Below are 9840 nucleotides of genomic sequence, written 5' to 3'. Positions count from 1 at the left end.
TGAGGTTACTTTTTAGCATATAATGAGAGATTTCTACCCTTACTTCTATGTTGTAGTGTTCTTTCCACTACACACACTTGTCCTGTAAGATTCCTTACGCCTGCTGGTGGCCTCCTCATGAAGAAACCATGACATTTAGCAATCATGATAGCGTTGAGAGATTGGGGCTTATTTACTAAGGGTCGCGGATCGCACTTTCCTCTGACTTTTTGATGTTTTGGGGGATTGCACGGCTTGGACAGGTATTTAACAGGGGACTGCGCTGGCTTTCATGCGACAGAAATCGGGTGCGCGCCGTCGGACAATCTGATTGATTCGTACTGAGCGCGGGATTTAACTTTCAAATTGTGTCGCAAGACAATGCACTTAAGTGCACCAGGAAGAAGAAGGTGAACTCCGGCGGACCTGAGTGGGAAAGCGACGCATGCAGGATATCGGATGATCTTAGTGAATTGCGGCACAGTGCATTATCGTTGGACAGGTAAGTAAATGTACCTAGTTGTCTTCTACCTTATTAGGCTGTTGATTTTGGTGCTTCTTCCTCTTTGGTTCAAAAGTTGGCCATTTTTTAGCCTAAGAGGGTCATGCCAATTTTTCAAGTTATCACCTATAAAGCTAGTATAGGGGATAACAAGCTCATGACTCATCCAGCTGCTGGGACCCTACAAGAACAATCCTGTCCTCTCCAATGGAAAGAGTGGCAGGACTAGCATATGTGCTGTCGCACTCTTCAATACCATGGGAATTACGGAAATTCCCAAGCACAGTGTTCAGGTATCTCTGGGCTCTCCTAAACAGTGAATGGTAGTGTTGGTGACACCTGAGCGCTGTGCTCTGCAATTTCTGAAACTCCCTTACTGTTGAATGGAGCAGCAGGACATCTGACCATGCTCAACCTGAGAATGGGACCACTGTCCTCTAGATTGCTGGGGTCAGACTCTCAATGATCAACTTTTTTAACATGTTGTAAGTTGGTACAACGTCATTAACGGTAGGTTCACATCTGGTTACATGTCTACATTGTTAGGATATGTGAGGTGGATTTCCTACATATTCCACTGTATACAGATACATCAAGATACGTCGTCCTGTTTCTTCCCACTCACCTGAAAGTGGGAAGAGGAGTGAACATGGGGGACGACCAGTAATCAGCTGCTGGAAATATTCAGGGTGTTTATCCCCCGTGAAGTAACGGTCCTTTTATGAACAGTGACATCACTGGGATCCTCCCACAATGTGAGCGCAGCAGAGGTCGAGGAAGAATGTCATCTGGTTGCATCCATCCCTCATAGATTAGTATGCCCTCTGCTGAGTGTTCACATCACTCTGCAGCAGGAACCATGATGATATAGTCAAACTTGTTTCTTCCACCTAGTGGGACAGACAACTGGCCAGAGCACAGTCACAATGGAGAAGGGGGAGCATCCCCACACCCAGCACATAAAAAAATAAACTAAGTACTCACCATCTGGTTCTTCGCACAGCTCCTCCGCTCCCCGGGATACCTCAGCAGTAGTGCGGGTGTCCCCACCTCATGACATCATAGTGTGTGCACAGGCAAAGCTGTATATTGGGGGGCATGTGCTGGATACCTATATACTGGGTGACAGTGTACTGGATACCTATATACTGGGTGACAGTGTACTGGATACCTATATACTGGGTGACAGTGTACTGGATACCTATATACTGGGTGACAGTGTACTGGATACCTATATACTGGGTGACAGTGTACTGGATACCTATATACTGGGTGACAGTGTACTGGATACCTATATACTGGGTGACAGTGTACTGGATACCTATATACTGGGTGACAGTGTACTGGATACCTATATACTGGGTGACAGTGTACTGGATACCTATATACTGGGTGACAGTGTACTGGATACCTATATACTGGGTGACAGTGTACTGGATACCTATATACTGGGTGACAGTGTACTGGATACCTATATACTGGGTGACAGTGTACTGGATACCTATATACTGGGTGACAGTGTACTGGATACCTATATACTGGGTGACAGTGTACTGGATACCTATATACTGGATACCTATATACTGGATACCTATGTACTGGGTGACAGTGTACTGGATACCTATGTACTGGGTGACAGTGTACTGCATACCTATGTACTGGGTGACAGTGTACTGCATACCTATATACTGGGTGACAGTGTGCTGAATACCTATATACTGGGTGACAGTGTGCTGAATACCTATACACTGGGGGGCAGTGTGCTTGATACCTATATACTGGGGGCAGTGTGCTCAGCTTCCTATATTCTGGGGGTGCAGCTGCTGGATACATTACATTATATACATTATATACTAGGTGCAGTATACTGGATACCTATATACTGGAGAGTATGTGCTGGATACCTATATACTAGGGGCTGTGTGCTCGGCTTCCTATATAACGGGGGGTGCATGTGCTGGATATCTACACAACCATTTATACGCATATATATATATTGTAGGGATTCACTCAAATGGTAGCCTTTAGAGAAGCGCCAGGCAGCAGTCTTTCAGGTGAACAAAACAGGTGTCTTTATTTAGACATAAAAATAACAGGGAAAAGGGCTTGCTCCAGCCAGCAAAACAAAATGCATAGTCCATATGATAAATCTCAGTCCATGTTATCAAGCACAGTTCACATTCACAGACACAGTACCGTACTTCACCCTCCTGGGTTAGGAGCACCTTTTCAGTCCTCAGACTTCCCCACACAGCAAGGCTCAGCTCTGGCTCTGCTATTCCCTGTGTTCCACTCAGCTACACACAGGTAGGGAACCACCCACCCTTCTCCTGACACAGGTGGCTTTACATAGGGCTGCAAGCCCTGGCCTGGAACGTGGGAGCAGCCATCCCACCCAGCACTGTGACTGCTCCAGAAAAAACCCGACCCGGATCAGCTGCATTGCAGCTATGCTAAAATAACAAAAGTGTCAGTGGCCGAACGCCGCTGACACCAGCAATACTGGTTTTTACTTCACCGAGGCCAGGCACCACGGTGACACGTATCTACCATCCACCACAACACCTTGTGCCCTTCTACAATATATACACACATTTATATACACCACTTAAAGTTTTAATCATCCACACACTTTTATATACTCTTATACATACACAGCATATAAGCACCATGTGCACTCATACAGATCTAAGCATATATATCTAAACTTATATAAAGATAGTTACATGCATTTTCACAGATTAGTTGATTGGTGGGGGGGGGGGGGAGGAGGGCTGGTAGCCAGAAGATGAGGTGTACACATTAAAAAAAAAACAATGTTAGAGCTCTAGAGACCGGCAGGCAGGGGGCCTGAGGACGAGGTGCGCTGGCGGGAAGGTCATTGGCAGGAGGACAGGGTGCACCGGAGGGCGGGCCGAGGTAAGCTGCGTCAAGGAGGAACCCTAGCGGCAGGAAGGTGCACACTGCACAATAGGAGGTGGGATGGGCGGGGGGTGGGCAGAGAGTTACGGGCCCCTATGCAGTGCTGGCCCCTTTCAGAGACACAAAATAGTAATTAATTATTATTTCTTTTTTGAGGGGGTGGAGTCATGTTTCATATTATTTACATTATGAACCAAATGATGTTACTTATCTTATCTTCCCCTCCATGTACAGTGACCTCTATATAGATAACACTGACCCATCATTACATCACTACTGACAATACATGATGTCACAGCTTATCTCCTCCTCCCTGTACAATGACCTCTATATAGATAACACTGACCCATCATTACATCACTACTGACAATAGATGATGTCACAGCTTATCTCCTCCCCCTGCCTGTACAATGACCTCTATATAGATAACACTGACCCATAATTACATCACTACTGATAATAGATGATGTCACAGCTTATCTCCTCCTCCTCCCTGTACAATGACCTCTATATAGATAACACTGACCCATCATTACATCACTACTGACAATAGATGATGTCACAGGTTATCTCCTCCCCCTCCCTGTACAATGACCTCTATATAGATAACACTGACCCATAATTACATCACTACTGATAATAGATGATGTCACAGCTTATCTCCTCCCCCTCCCTGTACAATGACCTCTATATAGATAACACTGACCCATAATTACATCACTACTGACAATAGATGATGTCACAGCTTATCTCCTCCCCCTCCCTGTACAATGACCTCTATATAGATAACACTGATCCATCATTACATCACTACTGACAATAGATGATGTCACCGCTTATCTCCTCCCCCTCCCTGTACAATGACCTCTATATAGAAAACACTGACCCATCATTACATCACTACTGACAATAGATGATGTCACAGCTTATCTCCTCCTCCTCCCTGTACAATGACCTCTATAACACTGACCCATCATTACGACTTATCTACAATTCTCCCTTCACTGAGAATGTCAAGAGAACTGCCCCTAGACCTCAATGAGACAACTTTAGTCTTATTTCTTCCCTTTAACTACATAATTATATGGCTTTCCGGCTGGATAACATGTGCTGTGATGATGGAGGGATATGCTGCGGGTCAGATCCACTGACAAATAGATTCAATGTGTCTCATGTTGTAACAGGGTCTTCCAGGCTTCACACATCAAATTGTCAGATTTTACCCTAAACTCGGAAATCTACAGAGAAAAACAAGCAACTTAAAAGAAACACAAAAATGAGAGTGAGAAGGATAGTTGTCCTCACATGATCCTGACAAATAATGAGGCAAGGGTTAATCCTCTCTATCTGTAGACTATGGGAAGAAGGGAGAGAAGAGGAGGAGGGGTAACAAATTTCTGCACAGCAGGGAGCAGCACTCCAGCCAGTTGTCTTACAGCCAAAGGGCAGTGAGGACATAGAAGGCGAAGTGTCCAAGGATGAGCCCCCGGGGACACATAGAGAAGATTTATCTGCATAATTATCAGTTTTAATTATAATTTTAGATCAAACATGTACCGCCGTCATTTTTCTTAAAATATCTCATCTTTAGTGTTTTATTAAGCCGAAACTTTTTGACCTAGATATGAACAGATTTAGTCTGGTCCTAAGATTCACCCCATTGGTAAATTACTCATAGTCACATCTACTGGCAATAATGGAAAATAAATCAGTACAGTGCAAGTACCCAGGTTACTATTCTGATTTTGGAATTCTATCAGCCATTATACAGTAAAGGTCCCCATAGTGTAATAGGATTGTCGGATCCCTGGAGCTAGGGTTCTCCAGTTGGTTTAGTTGCTGCAACCAGTCGTGGATTATAATATTGGCGTAAGCCCAGGGTCCAAGTCTTCTAGGGGACCCATGGCCACCCACCACAAAAGACCTTTACCCATGAAATCCTTGTACATCCGTTCCTGCTCTTAATACACATATACACAAGAGTCATTTCAGGACCATTGAAGGTCCTCCAGAGGTCCTGAAACTGCAAATTGAAAGCAGAAGTAGGGACACGTCCTCCACTCCCTAAGAAGCTGTATCTAGTATCATATGTAGGAAGTGATTCACTTTTATTGTATAAAAGCATTTAAATAGACAGCACCTTTTGCCCTCTATAGTGAGGGCTTCATCAGTTGTTCTGATAGGCCGAAACACACTGTACTTACAATTTATTTACTTTTTTAATGCTTTTATATCATAAAAATGAATCTTTGCTGCCAGAGCCCAAGGAGAGTCCTGCTTTTTCCTTTTCAAATTGGACCTCCGCCATGAGATCCTCTCTTTACAAGCTCTAAGCAGCGTATTTCCACACTGTGCTCCTAAATAAAACATAAAAAGCAAATCAAAGAAAATCAAACTGAATACGGTAACTCATGATTAGAATCTGATTGATTAGAATCATGATTACGTCTGGATTAGAATGATTCCCAAAGTGGACAATCTAATTTCATGTTAACTTTAGTGGAAATGCCTCAAAACAAGGAAACGAGGCTCCTGATGTTCTCCAAAGGGATCTTCTCCCAGACCTGGATTAAAGCATCATTCAACTCCTGGATAGTCTGTGGCGCAACATGACGCTGGTTGATGCAACGAGATATATGTCCCAGATGTGTTCAATTAGATTCACAAGGAACCCTGGGCCACTCCACCGGCATATGGACTCACAACGGGTCTGAGGATCTCATCTGGGTACCTAATGGCAGTCAGACACACAGAGGGCTGTGCGGTGCTCCAAAAAAATGCCTCTCCCATATCATTACCGACCCACTGCCAAACCAGTCATGCTGGAGGATGTTGCAGGGGGTAGAAAGTTTTCCATACTCTGTCGCGTGTCTCACATGAGCTCAGTGTGATCCTGTTCTTATCGATTAAGAGAACACAGCGCAAATGTTGAATCTCCCAATCTTGGTGTTCTCTGGCAAATCCTAATCCCATGGTGTTGAGCAGGAAACCCTTCTAAGGTTGTAGACACAACCTCATGCTACCTCTAGGGGAAAAGAGCAATGACAAAATGCAAAGTGATCAAAACATAATGGTCTGTGGTCACCACCTACAGAACCACTCTTTTATATGGGTTGTTTAGCTATTTGCCTACCTATTACCTGTTCCATTTGCCCAACAGAAGAAGAAACTGATTCACAATCAGTGTTGATATACACTCACCGGCCACTTTATTAGGTACACCATGCTAGTAACGGGTTGGACCCCTTTTGCCTTCAGAACTGCCTCAATTCTTTGTGGCATAGATTCAACAAGGTGCTGGAAGCATTCCTCAGAGATTTTGGTCCATATTGACATGATGGCATCACACAGTTGCCGCAGATTTGTCGGCTGCACATCCATGATGCGAATCTCCTGTTCCACCACATCCCAAAGATGCTCTATTGGATTGAGATCTGGTGACTGTGGAGGCCATTTGAGTACAGTGAACTCATTGTCATGTTCAAGAAACCAGTCTGAGATGATTCCAGCTTTATGACATGGCGCATTATCCTGCTGAAAGTAGCCATCAGATGTTACAGGGTACATTGTGGTCATAAAGGGATGGACATGGTCAGCAACAATACTCAGGTAGGCTGTGGCGTTGCAACGATGCTCAATTGGTACCAAGGGGCCCAAAGAGTGCCAAGAAATTATTCCCCACACCATGACACCACCAGCCTTGATACAAGGCAGGATGGATCCATGCTTTCATGTTGTTGACGCCAAATTCTGACCCTACCATCCGAATGTCACAGCAGAAATCGAGACTCATCAGACCATGCAACGTTTTTCCAATCTTCTACTGTCCAATTTCGATGAGCTTGTGCAAATTGTAGCCTCAGTTTCCTGTTCTTAGCTGAAAGGAGTGGCACCCGGTGTGGTCTTCTGCTGCTGTAGCCCATCTGACTCGAAGTTCGACGTACTGAGCGTTCAGAGATGCTCTTCTGCCTACCTTGGTTGTAACAGGTGGCGATTTGAGTCACTGTTGCCTTTCTATCAGCTCGAACCAGTCTGCCCATTCTCCTCTGACCTCTGGCATCAACAAGGCATTTCCGCCCACAGAACTGCCGCTCACTGGATGTTTTTTATTTTTTGGACCATTCTCTGTAAACCCTAGAGATGGTTGTGCGTGAAAATCCCAGTAGATCAGCAGTTTCTGAAATACTCAGACCAGCCCTTCTGGCACCAACAACTATGCCCCGTTCAAAGGCACTCAAATCACCTTTAATAATAATAATAATTCTTTATTTATATAGCACACACAGATTACGCAGCGCTGCACAAAGCATTTCAAATTGGTCCCTGTCCCCATGGGGCTCACAATCTAAACAACCTACCAGTATGTTTTGGAGTGTGGGAGGAAACCGGAGTACCCGGAGGAAACCCACGCAAACACGGAGAGAACATACAAACGCTTTGCAGATGTTGACCTGGGTGGGATTCGAACCCAAGACTTCAGTGCTGCAAGGCAGAAGTGCTACTCACTCCGCCACCGTGCTTTCTTCCCCATACTGATGCTCGGTTTGAACTGCAGGAGATTGTCTTGACCATGTCTACATGCCTAAATGCACTGAGTTGCTGCCATGTGATTGGCTGATTAGAAATTAAGTGTTAACGAGCAGTTGGACAGGTGTACCTAATAAAGTGGCCTGTGAGTGTATATCTGGACAGGTATATTCACAGACTTGTAACACTGTATTGATTAAGTCTACCCTTAACATTTTTGTGTGGTGTATGACATGTATATAAGATAGAATACACAGTCACTTGTATTATTGCTTATGCAAATGTCATTGACCAAATAAAGCATAAAATGTTATGTTGTAGTACTGGCATGGACAAAGTATCATGTGTCCTGTTTCACAAGTCCCATAGCAGTTAATGTAGTGCAGGATGAAGCACCGTATACACTTCTATAAGACTTCCGGAACAATGCATCCATTCTGTATGGGACAGGGACTTGGGGTCACCAAGTTTGACCCCAATGATCAGACTTTCATCGCTTATCCTGTGGATCTGCTCCTAACATCTTGGTATCAGAGGATCCCCATGAAGAGTCAGAGTCGCAGCCGTTTTGGCCGTAGGAGAGGGACACACAATACTACACAATATTAGGATGATGAATATGGATGTCAAGTGTAAATATACATTTATTTTCTCCGCTATACTAATTTATTTCTTGCAGAGATTGTATTTTCCTTCCGGACAATCTATAGCTGTGAAGTTCTTTAAGTCTCTTTCTCTCTGTGTCCTCACATGACTCCTCCAAGTTATCCTCAATTCACCTCCCATTGATCCGTCTGCAATAACAGCCGACAAAACAAAGCAGCCTCAGCTCTGCGTGTCCTGGCGATGTAAACACAGCGTACTATGGAGAGGACACCGAGTGATGTGTCTGCACTGCTCTGGATGTATATCACATATAGGATGTGTATATATGTATATGACAGTATGTGTATGTATATGACAGTACAGCGATGATACAGATGTATCCTGGACTCCAGGGACAATAACATATGGAGAACGGTCACTATTATACTGGGTGCAAAACCAGTCACCCAGATCTAACCCCCACATCAGTTATGTATGTATCTACCCTACCTATATATACTGTATACATTATATCTACTTACCTACCTCTTTTATATTGTATATCGCCAATATCTTCATCTGTAACTGCCTACACCTCATATCTGTATATATATATATATATATATATATATATATATATATATATATACAAAATTACATCATACCAAGCTCTTTCACGTCCCTCATCTGTATCTCTCTACCGAATTTATATCTATACCTACCTCATATATCCACCTACCTCATATACCTACGTTATATCTATATTTTTTTTATATCAATACTATATATATATATATATACACACATATTCACCCACCTTTTATGCATCTCTCGACCTACGTGTTCCAACCTGCCTCATATATATATATATATATATATAAATATATTCTTATGTATCTTATATATGGTGTATATAAAACCTCTTATTTATACCTACCTACTAACTATACCTATCTGTATGTTACGTACACCTACCTACCCCCTATACCCGCATAATCTCATCACCTTTCCCTATAGCTATGAGTGACATATATACACGCCGGTCCCCCGGGCAGCCATACTTGTCCTCCAGTATATTTTTAGCCTCTATCTCTATGCAGCGCTCCGCTCTCTATCGGTTTGCTATTGTTTTGCTGGGTTTAGCAGTCTAGACACAGGGTCATACCACTTCCGCAGCTTTTTAGGGGGGGACATTTCACTCTAAACCCCAATTATTGCGGTAAAGTCTGACTCCCCCGCAGAAGTGACCCGCCATGTTACCCGCAGTGATATCCCCGCAATCAGCACTTTGTGATGTACTTTCTTCCCGGGATTTTGCCTTCCCT

The 9840-nt window shown here is 43.7% G+C and overlaps 1 long non-coding RNA gene across 1 annotated transcript; it reads right to left on the bottom strand.

Annotated features, from left to right (window-relative positions):
• Positions 1 to 5624: 5624 nt before the first annotated feature.
• LOC140071111 (uncharacterized) lies at positions 5625 to 9663 on the bottom strand. The gene is made up of 3 exons (XR_011849044.1): positions 9577 to 9663; positions 9062 to 9117; positions 5625 to 5760 (listed from the first exon to the last, which is right to left on the bottom strand). It is a non-coding gene; the product is annotated as an uncharacterized lncRNA (long non-coding RNA).
• Positions 9664 to 9840: the final 177 nt, after the last annotated feature.

This window comes from Engystomops pustulosus, chromosome 7 (genome assembly GCF_040894005.1).
Source record: "Engystomops pustulosus chromosome 7, aEngPut4.maternal, whole genome shotgun sequence".
Lineage (NCBI taxonomy): Eukaryota > Metazoa > Chordata > Amphibia > Anura > Leptodactylidae > Engystomops > Engystomops pustulosus.
The sequence above is the reverse complement of the archived record's forward strand: the minus strand, read 5'-3'. Positions and strand labels throughout refer to the sequence as shown.